The sequence below is a fragment of the Heptranchias perlo genome, chromosome 36, assembly GCF_035084215.1.
Source record: "Heptranchias perlo isolate sHepPer1 chromosome 36, sHepPer1.hap1, whole genome shotgun sequence".
Lineage (NCBI taxonomy): Eukaryota > Metazoa > Chordata > Chondrichthyes > Hexanchiformes > Hexanchidae > Heptranchias > Heptranchias perlo.
Genome location: NC_090360.1, coordinates 13,774,829 through 13,789,494, shown reverse-complemented (window position 1 = coordinate 13,789,494; position 14,666 = coordinate 13,774,829).

The window sequence follows — 14,666 nt, the reverse complement described above, 5'->3', positions numbered from 1 at the left end:
CCAAAGGCAGGTATATGGAGTTAGATCACAGATCAGCCATGATCTTATCTAATGGTGGAGCAGGCACGAGGGGCTGAATGGCCTACTCCTGTTCCTATGTTCCTATCTTTCCTATGTTCCTATGTTTTATCCATAAGCACATGAAGGAGAAAGGAATAGAAGGGTATCCCGATTGAGTTAGATGAAGTAGGGAGGGAGGAGGCTCGTGTGGAGCATAAACGCCAGCATAGACCAGTTGGGCCGAATGGCCTGTTTCTGTGCTGTAGTTTCGATGTAACTCAATGTAACTATCCCTCATTGTCATTTCAGATGCCAGAAGGGAGTCTAGCTTCAACATATCGACATCCAGTTCAGAGTGTGCATCTCTTGTGGCAGATAAGCACGTCCTGTTGGTATTCCTTTTGAACTCAGTGGCACCATCACACACTCCCAAGAGTCCCTGCAAAGAATGGCATAAGTTAGATGATGCAGAGAGCTCCTACTGCACAATCCTGGCAAAGGGTCTTAGCTCCAGCTGTGCAAGTTTACAGATGTGCTGAAGAATCTCTACCATATTCTGCAAAACAATGTTGCTATTTTTAAAAGGGCACTGTCTTCATGAAAAAGTATTTTTTGTTGTTGCTTGCAAACACAAAACAAGAGGGTTAATTGACCTGGCCTGCTCTCCCAGAGGGAAGCCATGTTCCGAGGAGCACAGTTTGGAGAATTGATGTTAGTGTTACAGCCCTAACGCTGACCTGTGTTTACTTTGAACACCAAACCCCTTTGGGAGCACGGGACCGGTGAACTTATTCTGTCATGACATAGTTCACCTCTATTGTGTGTCTTCTCCACCCTCAGAAATAGGTTTGACAAACAGTTTCTTCATGAAGACAGCCCCCCTTTAAAGAATTACAGATGTTTCTAAAATCATGCACTGTGATGCCAGTTCAAATAGAAGAGCTATCTCAATTGCATAACAATGTTGCACAGGGTGCAACTGGAGCCCGACGTGCAATTTTTGTACCAAAATCAATACAGGACAGGAAAAATGGTGACCAGTAATTCTTGGAAATACTGTGAAAATTCAACAGCAATAGAAGCCAACACAAGCAAGGTATGAGTAGCTGGGATACGTGGAAGGCTCAGAGTTCACCAATTCATGAAAACTGAAGCTAAAGCCACAGCAACATCAAACCAATAAGGACACTGAGAAAGGCTGCATACTGTCACTCAATATTATTAGTGCCCCTCCACTCACCAGCAATATCTCACTCTCACTAATTCATATTCCCCCACTAAGTATACTCTCCTCTAGACCTTCAGCAAATACATTTGCACCCTCTGCATTCAACCACCTATCATACCTTTCATTGACCAGCAGGGTCCACCCTCCTAAGGTCAGGTATATACGAGCTCCCCAATGGTTTACTGGGTACAAAGCCATAAACAACAAACATGCTCTCTGGTTCAATCCTTCATCTGTGTTGAGTGCATTCATCTCAAGTCAGAGCAGTAGTGGGAGGTGCTGAATTTGGCCTCAGCACTCTAGGTCTAGGGAAGGGGGGGAAACCAGACGGAGTTCCCATTTCTGGTTGCTATCCAATGCCCCTTCCCTTGCTGGAAAGTGTACATTTGCAGATGTTGGGTGAAGACAGGATGCCCCCCCCATGGCAGAATTGCCCGTTGCCTTTCACTGTTGCGGCTCACATGAAAAATGGCCACTTGGAAGTTCGGGAGAGCTACCAGCATCTGTGGGACCATACCCCAGCACGACTCAGTGCCACATTTGTATCTTCCAAGGGCTTCATACACCAAACCATCGTAACTCACATATGGCCACTTACAGATGCCCAGTAGGAAACTGGAAAACAAATCTTAAAAATCTGATGCGTACTGGGTTACTAGGCAACCAAAGATCAGATTCCACCAAAGGGCTACAGTTCCAAATAAAAGAGATGAAAAGTTATGGGGCTTAAAAATGCGTGAGGGCAAAAGGAGGGACAACTCACTGTGGTGACGAGAAATGGAGTCCGTGGGTAAATGGGAGAGCAGCGTTACCCCCCTCCCCTGTTAGCTGGCTTGCAAAATGGACGTGCTGCTACATTAGGAGGGTGTAAGGAGGACTGTCCTATGGCACCATCCCCAAAGGATAACAGTGCACTATGCCTGGCAAGAGGTGACGGCCTGGCTCAGCATTGTGCTCAGTACCTGTAGGACCTGGAAACAGATGGAGAAGATGGCACTCAAGGAATCTGGCAATGGAAGACTAACCAGCAGCCTCATGCAGCAGGTCAACTGCCCTCAGATTCCATGCCACAAATATTGCCCACCAACCTGTTCCACATTGACTGCTTGCCTATGGTCTTGCACAAACTTACCGCTCTTTCATTGCATCCCATGCCTTAGCAGGGCATGCATTCAAGCTGCAACTTACAATAGAAACCACACTTGTATCTTCCAAGGGCTTCATACATCAAAGCATCCTTACTCAAATGTGGTAACTTACTGATACCCAGGATGGTCATTTTGGGCACATGGCAGCCTGCTGTGTTGTGAGAAATGCAAAAGGCGCAGTGACATTGAGCAGCTGTGCCGTGCTAGTCAGGGGGGAAGGAGGTGAGAAAGTGCAGAGCTTGCTGATCATTGCATCAGTCGCCTGTTTGTTTCTTGTGTGGGCAGTACATTACCTAATATTGCAATGCAAGCTGTGAATGTACCACTGGCATAACATTTGAGGGCAGCGGTGACTCAGCCAACCACATGCAGTGCCTCCCTATGTTGCGAGTTGGCTGCAGGTGATAAAACTCAGTCCTCCTGACTTGGAACAAGCTGAGGCAGTTGTCCTTTCTGATTGACAGGTGGGTATACCAAGGCCAGCTGGTCTCCATGACATGCCACCTTTTATTTTGTTCCACCTCAACCATGAAAGAATGTGTCTGAGGTCAGGTTCCGAAAACCAACTCACCATAACAAATAAATCAAACATGGCCCTCAAAAATTTATCAGAAAATAAGTATTGATAAAAATTTGGGAAATATAAAAAAAAAATTTTTTTACAAAAAGCCTTCACTAAAAAGGTGTTGTAAACATAACACATACAAAGGCAGTTTAAGAACTCTGTGCCCATCGAGCTTCCCTTGCTCAAAGTCCAATTGGGCAAACAAGGAAAAAAGAGCAAACCTGAGGCAAATACCAGATACCATGCAAATGGCATGTTGGCCTTTATTGCAAGGGGGTTGGATAAAAGAGTAAGGACGTCTTGCTGCAATCGTACAGGGCTTTGGTGAGACCACATCTGGAGTACTGTGTACAGTTTTGGTCTCCTTATCTAAGGAAGGATATACTTGCCTCAGAGGCAATGCAACGAAGGTTCACTAGATTGATTCCTGGGATGAGAGGGTTGTCCTATGAGAAAAGATTGAGTAGATTGGGCCTATACTCTCTGGAGTTTAGAAGAATGAGAGGTGATCTTATTGAAACATATAAGATTCTGAGGGGGCTTGACAGGATAGATGCTGAGAGGTTGTTTCCCCTTGCTGGAGAATCTAGAACTAGGGGGCATAGTCTCAGGATAAAGGGTCAGACATTTAGGACTGAGATGAGATGGAATATCTTCAGAGGGTCATGAATCTTTGGAATTCTCTACCCCAGAAGGCTGTGGATGCTCAGTCGTTGAGTATATTCAAGACTGAGATCAATAGATTTTTAGACTCTAAGGGAATCAAGGGATATGGGGATTGGACGGGAAAGTGGAGTTGAGGTCGAAGATCAGCCATGATCTTATTGAATGGTGGAGCAGGCTCAAGGGGGCGTATGGCCTACTCCTGCTCCTATTTCTTATGTTCTTACCACTAAATTACGTTAGGTGTTCATTTAAATATTTTTGCATCAAATCTGGTGCTTTGATGATGCTTGCAAACCAAATAAGCCGAAGTAATTCAGCTCAGTAAATGCAGGCGAGGGCTGAATTGCGACCCAAAAACAAATTGCTACAGGGCCTATTCTCCTAATTTAGTCCTCCCTTTGAGCCGATTAATCACTTGCTGCCCAGGACTCCTGAGTCAGCCCACACGTACTTACCTATCCCCTCTTATTGTACAGTAAAATCCCAAATAAAAGCCCAAAATATGCCCAATTGAGATGTTGGATTTGTAATTCAGTTCATCATTCATTACTTATGGCAACCTCCCCAAAAGCAAATGGACAGTTACAAACGCATCTGTAGGTACACTCTCAATCTCCGTGTATTTTCCCAACATGCTTTATCATGTGTTTTAGTGCATTCCAGATCATCACAACTCGCTGTGTAAAAAAATATTTCCTCATGTCGCCTCTGGTTCTTTTGCCGATCACCTTAAATCTGTGTCCTCTGGTTACCGACCCTTCTGCCACTGGAAACAGTTTCTCCTTATTTACTCTGTCAAAGTGGTTCATGATTTTGAACACCTCTATCAAATCTCCCCTTAACCTTCTCTATTCTAAAGAGAACAATCCCAGCTTCGCCAACCTCTCCACATAACTGAAGTCCCTCATCCCTGGTACCATTCTAGTAAATCTCTTCTGCACCCTCTCTAAAACCTTGACATCCTTCCCAAAATATGGTACTCCAGCTGAGGCCTAACCATTTTTTTAATGAAGATTCAGCATAACTTCCTTGCTTTTGTACTCTCTGCCTCTATTAATAAAGCCCAGGATCCCGTATGCATTTTTAACAGCCGTCTCAACTTGTCCTGCCACCTTTAAAGATTTGTGTATGTGCACCCCCAGGTCTCTCTGTTCCTGCACTCCCTTTAAAATTGTACCATTTAATTTAAATTGCCTCTCCTAATTTTTTCTACCAAAATATATCACTTCACACTTCTCTGCGTTAAATTTCATCTGCCATGTGTCTGCCCATTTCTCCAGTCTGTCTATGTCCTTCTGAAATCCTCCTTGTTTACTACATTTCCGAGGTTTGTGTCATCTGCAAACTTAGTTGTATCATAACCGGTACAAAGGATAGCAGTGTGGGAGCAACTTCAACACGCTGACTGCACCGGTTCAAGAAGGCAGCTTTCTCAAGGCAACTAGGGATGTGCAATAAATGCTGGCCTTGCCAGTGCCACCCACATCCCGAGAATGAATTTAAAAATATTATAATGTTTTAAGAGCAAAAGTGTAAGGGGCACAAACACTGGAGTGTCACATTTAATGGTTGGACACCAGAAAATGGTTTGATGTCAGATCCTTCTCTCATCTTTTGTCTCCAACCTCTTTGTCTCTCAGCACAGCCTTCCTTGTCTGTCTTTTTTTGTTCAACACAACTCCAGATGGTGCTCCTCTGAACTTCTCTCTCTTTCTCGTTCCTCCTAAACTCCAAATGTATCATCTCACATGTTGTTCCTCTTTCCTGTATCCTTACTGTGGCAAATTCAAGATTCACTGCACCATCTCTCTCATTAGTTTGTCTCCATGGTCTCAAAACTGTGGAACTGCCGACCCAGTTCAGTCTTCCCTTCATCCTACAATCTGGAGGCCTTTAAAACCCAAGCTTAGTGGCAGCTAACCACCACTTCTTGAATTAATTGATTCTCTCAATTATTTTCAATCTTGATAGTGTCTTGAGTTATGGGACTTGGGCCAACAGCTAAGTTTTTAAAAAATGAAGTTGAACTAACATAAAGTGGATATGAGAAAATAGAGGGAAAGTAAAAAAAAAGTAATGTGTTATGGGGACTGGATGATGCAGTGAATTATACTTATCACTCATTTTCATCTCTAGGACCTAAATTGGAACCCAGCCCAGACTGGCAGGACAGAAGTTTCCTCTCTCGTGGCTGAAAGGGACCTCTGTGAAATTAGTTGGAGTTGAAATTGTTTCTGTGTGGTTTATAATATATAAACTTACATAACCCCCATTTTCCTATAAGGTACTTTATTCCATTACAAAATAGCCCAAAGAAAACATTGTGAAAGATCGTTGACCAATTACGAGGCACTTGCACAAGTTGGAGTTTTTGAAAATAACATAGACCACAAATAAATACCACAAGCCCATCTTGTGCAATATCAGGAATCCTGCAAATGACATATTATGGAGCCGCAGAGCAATATAGTCGAAAGTGACTAAGCCTTAACAGAAGGAGGTTCTCCAATGCCTATTGTACTATTTCCATTTCCCAGGCTACTTTCCCTTATGGTTTTCTTTCAGGCTGTTGAATTAATGCCAGCTAATTCAGAGTTATAAACAGTTTGTGCCACGTAATCATGCCTGCTCAAAAAAAGATGAGAGAGACTGTCTGAAAGAAGACAAGCGTGAGCCTTGGAGAAAGCGAGCGCTCCCATTATCTAACTATATATAATAGCCCATCTACTTGTTCATGTCACTGTAAAACATTCCATGGCACTTTTTTTAAAGATGTGCAGGAAGTGCCCCTGATGTCCTGGCCAATCCCACAACCAACATTGCCAGAACAGACTAAGCAGTCGTTTGAATCACTGCTGTTTGTGGGACTTTGCTGTGGGTGCTGTGTTTGCCTGCACAACAACAGTGACTACAATTTAAGATGTCCAGAGATATCAAAGATGCTATATAAATGCAAGTTCTATTCTTCCTTCTATTAGCATCCATGGTCAGCATCAAGCACTCCCAGGTCAGAAGCAGCATGGGCAGCTCCTTCAACTTTGCTCCAACACCTTAATCTCATTCTCCAGAAAGTCATCCCTATGGCAGCAGTATGAACTTCTCCACTTCCCATACCAGTCACCCTGCCAATTTAGTGCTAGTTCATGCCAAATTATGGGCCATTTTGTGCTGCCTGCTCAATCTCTCGGGTTGAAACTGCCCTAGCTATTTCTCTCAGAACCTTGACAGCTGGCAAAGAGAGGAGACTCAATCCATCAGTCTGCGTGGATTCAAACTCAGGATCCAGATGTCAAAAGGAAAGGGTACAAACCTGGACATCATCTCCCGAGCGTGTGCTAGCAGTGAGAAACCTTGCCGGCACTACCACATCAGAAAATGGTGATTCTCCAGTATACACTGTCGGCGAGCAAGAAACCCCACCGTCAGCAAACCCTTGGTAAAATTATGAGCCCTTTCAGGTGGACGTAAAAGACCCCATGGCACTATTTCGAAGAAGAGCAGGAGAGTTCTCCTTAGTTATTTATCCCTCAGCCAACATCACTAAAACAGATTATCTGGTTGTGGGACCTCGCTGTCCGCAAATTGGCTGCCACGTTTCCTACATTACAACAGTGACTACACTTCAAATAGTACTTCATGGGCTGTAAAGAGCTTTGGGACATCCTGAGGTCATGAAAGGCACTATATAAATGCAAGTTCTTTCTTTCATTTGTCCTCCGAATATGGCGCTCAGTTCATCTTATAATGGGGCCTTAATCTAGATTTCACCTTGTTTATTGTGTTCTTCATTTTCATTACTTTTACTGATTTTCTCTGGTAGATTTTTTAATTATTCAGATTGTGAGGATTTTCATCCCCCAAAAATTAACATTCCTCACCAAGTTATGTAATTTCCTGAAATCTTATAACTTTTGTGCATGTTGACGTCTTTCAGCCACACAGGGAGAGTGTCTGGTGTGGCACCTGTGCCATTTCTGCTTATATTCTCTTCAGTACACAATCAGAAAGTACATCATACAAGCGATAATTAAATTATATTATTTTAAATCAAATTAAATTCGAGAAATTGTATTCCGAACTATATAACCAGCGAAAAGTGCTACATTTTCTCTATCGTCGAATTCCCCACCCTCCCAGTTTTCATCAACAAAGTTTATTTATTCATCTTCACTTTCCTGCCAATCTTCGCCTTGCTTCATTCTTTAAAGTAAAAGCATCTCCAGTGATTTTGAGCATACATGGACCATCCAATGTGGAACTGAGCCTACCGACTAGGCAATTGAATTCCCGATCGATGCCTGCTTCCACTGATCTCAGCCAGAGTGGCACTGAGGGCATTATGACTGGCCACGGTATCCGTTGGCAAGGAAGGGGTAAAGATCAGCCTTTCCTCATTGCTATTAGTGACTCCTGCTGGAAGTGCATGTATATGGATGTCAGGTGAGGACAGGATGGGGCTTGGCTGTGAAGCTCTACATGGTCGAATAGTTTGCCAACACTCACATGCCAGGGCCACTGATGAAGAATGGCCATGTTGGCAGGGAATGGATCTGTACCCCAGCATGAGTCTGTGCTTTCAGGAAGGGGAGAAAAATCAAAGGGAAAGAAAAAAATAAACCTGCAAAAACTCCTGGGGAATTAAAAAGCAAATAAGAACTGCAAACTAGGAACACAAAGAATGTTCCATTCATCTTTATTGTGAAAATACAATTGATATACATCTTTTCTTGAAGTGATAAACAATTAAAAGTGTGCTATAATTAATTACAACTCATTATTGAATGATTAATTACTGCCGAATCCATCAAGGTGTCTTTGACTGACCTTTACTGTTTGTGCCGTGATTTAAAGGCTGTCTGAGGTATAACAATGAGTGGTTCAGTTCCTTATGTGAATCCCACTGTGCTGCGGATCTAAAGGGACTGAACTGCATATCTGCCTCTCTTCTGCATGTACCACTTGCTTGCTGTTCATAGAAAGTCAAAGAACCTCACTGTGCTGTGAAACGGTTAAAAACAATTCAGCGATGTGTTATTTTCTTCCGGGTGCTAAAGTTTTAAAAAAAAGTTTAGAATTCAGAACGGGAAGCAAAGAGCCTTCAACTATTGGCTGAAACGTGTAATAAATGTGACATGGGTTCAGCGTTTAGCAAATATATCTGTCAAAACTCAACAGCTCTTTTGAGGAGTAGTAGCGGATCCTGTCAGTTTTATATATACATCTGCTCCGACAGGAATGAGCAGCACAGCCAGACGGCTGAAAAGAAAATCAAACAGTGGTCACCAAGGGCATTCGGCACCAGATGGAATATGAGCTGTCGGTTCAGGGAACCCAGCATGGAGTGAAGTGTGAGCCAGCAGTAACTGGAGGAACGAGGGAAACCTCCTGTAAAATAAAGCAAGACAAAGCAACGTGACTCTGGGGTCAGGTCTATCCTTACATGTTCACTTTTCAATTCTGTACAAGTGTTACTTAATTGACCCAATTTTATATGTAAAAATAAGATATATTAAACCTTCCACCAACATTCTAGGACATACTGTAATCTGTCCATGGATGCGTTATTGGGCAAGTTTTAAAAGATGCATGATTGATTCAGTCAATGGGCTCGTTGAAATATATCTGACAGTCTCTGTTGCTGGGTTTTAGAGTTATAATTATCCCACATATATTTTATGAGAAATTGTTGATTTTTATCTGCTGTTGGAACTTAACAAGAAATGTTGCAAAATTGAAAGTTTTATAAATTCCCGTTTCCGGTTGCAAAACTTCACTAACCAGGAATTCATATCAGGAACCTGGGCATACAAGCCCTACGATGTTCTGTCGTTAACCTTAATCGTCAGGAGCACGCAACTGAATTCTTGATTTTTTTCAAATTCATTCTCGGGATGTGGGCATCACTGGCAAGGCCAGCATTTATTGCCCATCCCTAGTTGTCCTTGAGAAGGTGGTGGTGAGCCTTCTTCTTGAACTGCTGCAGTCAGTGTGGTGAAGGTTCTCCCACAGTGCTGTTAGGTAGGGATTTCCAGGATATTGACCCAGCGACAATGGATGAAACTCCAAGGTAGGAGTGTGACTTGGTAAAATTACCACTATCCTTATGATGAAGGGAAAGTCATTGATGAAGTAGCTGAAGATGGTTGGGCCTAGGACACTACCCTGAGGAACTCCTGCAGCAATGCCCTGGGGCTGAGATGATTGGCCCCCAACAACCACTACCATCTTCCTTTGTGCTAGGTATTACTCCAGCCACTGGAAAATTTTCCCCCTGATTCACATTGACTTCAATTTTACTAGGGCTCCTTGGTGCCACACTCGGTCAAATGCTGCCTTGATGTCAAGGGCAGTCACTCTCACCTCACTTCTGGAATTCAGTTCTTTTGTCCATGTTTGGACCAACGCTGTAATGAGGTCTGGAGCCGAGTGGTCCTGGCAGAACCCAAACTGAGCATCGGAGAGCAGGTTATTGGTGAGTAAGTGCCGCTTGATAGCACTGTCGACGACACCTTCCATCATTTTTCTGATGATTGAGAGTAGACCGATGGGGCGGTAATTGGCCGGATTGGATTTGTCCTGATTTTTGTGGACAGGACATACCTGGGCAATTTGCCATATTGTCAGGTGGATTCCAGCACTGTAGCTATTTTGGAGCAGCTTGGCTAGAGGCATGGCTAGTTCTGGAGCACAAGCCTTCAGCACTGCAGCCGGGATGTTATCGGGGCCCATAGCCTTTGCTGTATCCAGTGCACTCAGCCGTTTCTTGATATCACGTGGAGTGAATCGAATTGGCTGAAGACTGGCTTCTGTGATGGTGGGAATATCGGGAAGAGGCCGAGATGGATCATCCACTCGGCACTTCTGGCTGAAGATGGTTGCAAATGCTTCAGCCTTGTCTTTTGCACTCGTGTGCTGGACTCTGCCATCATTGAGGATGGGAATGTTTACAGAGCCTCCTCCTCCAGTTAGTTGTTTATTTGTTCAGCACCATTCACAACTGGATGTGGCAGGACTGCAGAGCTTTGATCTGATCCGTTGGTTGTGGAATCGCTTAGCTCTGTTTATAGCATGTTGCTTCCGCTGTTTAGCATGCATGTAGTCCTGAGTTGTAGCTTCACCAGGTTGGCACCTCATTTTTAGGTACGCCTGGTGCTGCTCCTGGCATGCTCTTCTACACTCCTCATTGAACCAGGGTTGATCCCCTGGCTTGTTGGTAATGGTAGAGTGAGGAATATGCCGGGCCATGAGGTTACAGATTGTACTTGGCAGATCTAATTTCCGCTCAGGTTGAAATTGGCCAAATTCGGGCTCCCCATTGGATGAATAGACTGATGACACTGCTATCTGTGCTCGGACATAAACAATAGCAACTTGCACAAAGCACCAGATGCTGCCTGTGTCCACTGAACTACGTAGTGTCAGTTTGGCTCAGTCGGTAACATTCTTGCCACTGAGTCAGAAAGTTGTGGGTCATAAGAACCACTCAAAGACTTGAGCATGTAATCCAAAGTGACGCCTCAGTGCGGTACTGAGGGAAGGCTGCACTATTGAAGGTGCAGTTTTTTGGATAAGATGCTCCGACTGCCTGTTTGGGGGGATGTAAAAGATTCCATGGCATTATTTGAACAAAAGCAGGGAATCTTCCTGGTCTCCTAAGCAATATTCCACTCTTCATCCAACATCACCAAAAACAGATTAACTGGTCATTCATTCATTCATTCATTTGCTTACATAACAACAGTGACTACCTTTCAAAAATAGTTACATAGAATTATCTAGAATTTACAGCACGGAAACAGGCTATTTGGTCCAACTGGTCTATGCCAGTGATTAGTTCATTGGGTCTGGGTTGTCCTGAGGACATGAAAGTGGCTATAAAACCTAAGTTCTTTCTTGTACCCCAGCATGAAACCCCCCCTTCAGAGGCACAGCAGGATGGGGGTGGGGTGCGGAGTGGGACTAGAAGTACTACTATAAAGTTATCAATTAAATCCTGTTGAGCAACTCACTGCTACAAGCTATATGCACAAAATCAAACATTCTACAGCACTGTCCAATGGTTGTATGCGGGCAAAATTGCCAACAGCCAGTTAAGGGTGCCTGAAAATGAAATGGTTTCATACAGATCCCTTTATCTTTTGCACCGTGTATTTAATATTCATTCCAGAGTATTCATATGGAACAGGCTGCAACATGCGTTTGATCAAAACTTGGAACTGCACCTATGATAATATATGCAAAGCAGGCTAAAATCTCCATGTAATACAGATCCCAGGATGAAACTATTCAGTTAGCAAAAGTAAGTACGAGTATTTTATTCCTCGTCACTTAACATGGAGGATGGGCAACAGTTACTTTAGTAGACCCACTGCTTCAGGCAATGAAAAATGTTAGATGTGCTACTAAATTTTAAAAATCAGAAGTCTTGACAACCTGTTTTCGTTACTAAATGGAAGATAGCAATGGAATAACAGATGGCCCCTCTCTGATCTCCATTTGTTAAAATGTGCTAAAACACTTTTTTAAACCGGTAATAAAATGTCCCTTTTCACGCTGTAAAAACATGCTGTGACATATTTTATGCTTACTCTGCGCAGCTAAGGGAACAGAAAAAAGAAAGAAAAAGAAGGAAAGATGTGCATTTACATAGCGCCTTTCACAACCTCAGGACATCCCAAGACAGCAGCTGGGCCAGGCAGACTCAGCGGAATGAAGCATGGAATTATAAACGCATTTCAGTGCTGGATTTACCCCTGGGTGCTCAATGTGGTTTCTGCTCACACGTTTAAAACTCACATTAAATATTACTTCCTGCATGTGAAGGTGCTGATATTAGAATGTATCGGGGCACTCACAACCACTCCATCGCCAATATTCTTGTTGCTAAACAGGCTACACTAAATGCAAGCAGGTCTATACATAATTGATTAGCATTAATATTACATTAAAGAGCCGATTCACCTTTTAAAATAAAATTCATTCTCAATGTGGGTGTTGCTAGCGAGGCCAGCATTTGTCGCCTATCCCTAGATGCCCTGAGAAGGTGTTGGTGATGGGCCTCCTTGAGCGGTTTGATACAATTGAATGGCTTTGTAGGCCATTTCAGGGGGCAGTTAAGAGTCAACCACTCTGGTGTGGGACTGGAGTCACATACAAAGCAGGCCGGGTGAGGACGGCAGGTTTCCTTCCCTAAAGGACATTAATGAACCAGTTGGGTTTTTAACGACAATCCGACAGCTTCATGGTCACCTTTATGGCAGTCCCTAATCTCATTACACCTTAAAGCTTAATAAATTGCACATTAAAGCCTTTGGGTCCATTTATTTTTCTGGATGATTTTGCAAACATAGACACTGAACAAATGGGCCCAACAGTATCTGTTGTGTGACAAGTCAGTTTTGTTGTTGATGCTGGAAGCCGCTAACCTAACATTTAATAGTCAGGGTAATGAGATGGAGGCACTTGGAAGCATGTTAATTGGCCGGTATGAATGGGAGGGTCAGATGCACGAAGCTGTTCCTTGGTTTAGTGTTTGCCAGTAAGGAAGTCCAAGGTGTCAATGAAAAAATCTTCCCGCCTAATGCAATTTTCATGATGGAAAATAAAGCAATCGTCTGTGCATTATGAATAAATTAACCATCTGCTCCCTTTCCCCACCCCACCACTAAAGCCAAAGCCTTCAGTTGTCTCAACCCTACTGTCTGGAACTCCCTCCTAAACCCCCTTGACTCTCTTTTTTCCTCTCTCTATGAACCTAAGGATAACCCAGGGAACTATAGAACCATGAGCTGGATACTGGTGGTTGGAAAATCATGGTTAGTACACTTGAAAGAAGAGTGAAGCATCAGGAGAAGTATAGAATGGTAAGAAGCAGTTAGGTTGACCATTCATTTGGTAGAGCTGGTTTGGCACATAGGAACAGGAGTAGGCCATTCAGCCCCCCAAGCATGTTCCACCATTCAATTAGATCTTGGCTGATTTCTATCTCAACTCCATTTACACATCTTGGTTCCATATCCCTTACCTAACAAAAATCTATTAATCCCAGTTTTGAAATTTTTAACCGACCCCCCTAGCCTCAACAGCTTTTTGGGAGAGAGAGTTCCAGATTTCCACTACCCTTTGTGTGAAGAAGTGCTTCCTGACATCACCCCTGAACAGCCTAGCTCTAATTTTAAGGTTATGCCCCCTTGTTCTGGACTTCCCCCCCGCCCACCTCCACCAGAGGAAATAATTTCTCTCCATCTACCCTATCAAATCCTTTAATCATCTTAAACACTTCAATTAGATCACCCCTTAGTCTCCCATACTCAAGGGAATAGAAGCCTAGTCTATGCAACCGTCCTCATAATTTAACCTACTAGAATTCTTTGAGGACATACCAAACTAGTTGACAAGGGGAAATCAGTAGATCTAATACACCTAGACCTGAGCAAATCCTTTGATAAAGTACCACATAGGAAATTACTTTACAAATTAGAAAAGCATGGAAAAGGAGAGAAACGTTTGAAGTGGATAGCTAACTGGTTGAGTCAGAGGATGCAAACATACTTGTTAAGGGAGCAGCACCTACATGGAAAAATGTGATTGGCAGACAGCAAAAGGATTGGTTCTAGGGCCATTGGTGTTTTAGATATAGAGGGGGTTGTAAAGAAACTCTCCAAGTTTGCAGATCACAATAATTTTTTTTAATCATTCATGGGATGTGGGCATTGCTGGCAAGGCCAGCATTTATTGCCCATCCCTAATTGCCCTTGAGAAGGTGGTGGTGAGCTGCCTTCTTGAACTGCTGCAGTCTATGTGGTGAAGGCTCTCCCACAGTGCTGTTAGGAAGGGAGTTCCAGGATTTTGACCCAGCGACGATGAAGGAACGGCGATATATTTCCAAGTCAGGATGGTGTGTGACTTGGAGGGAATTGCAGCCCGAATTCACCCACAATTATATTTCATTGTAAATGACCGAACTAAATTACCCGGCTCAGTGCCAGGTTAGTGAGACCCCACTCTCGAGCAAGGATCATCCTCCTTGTCGGGGAACGGCTCACTGGAACTTTCCCAA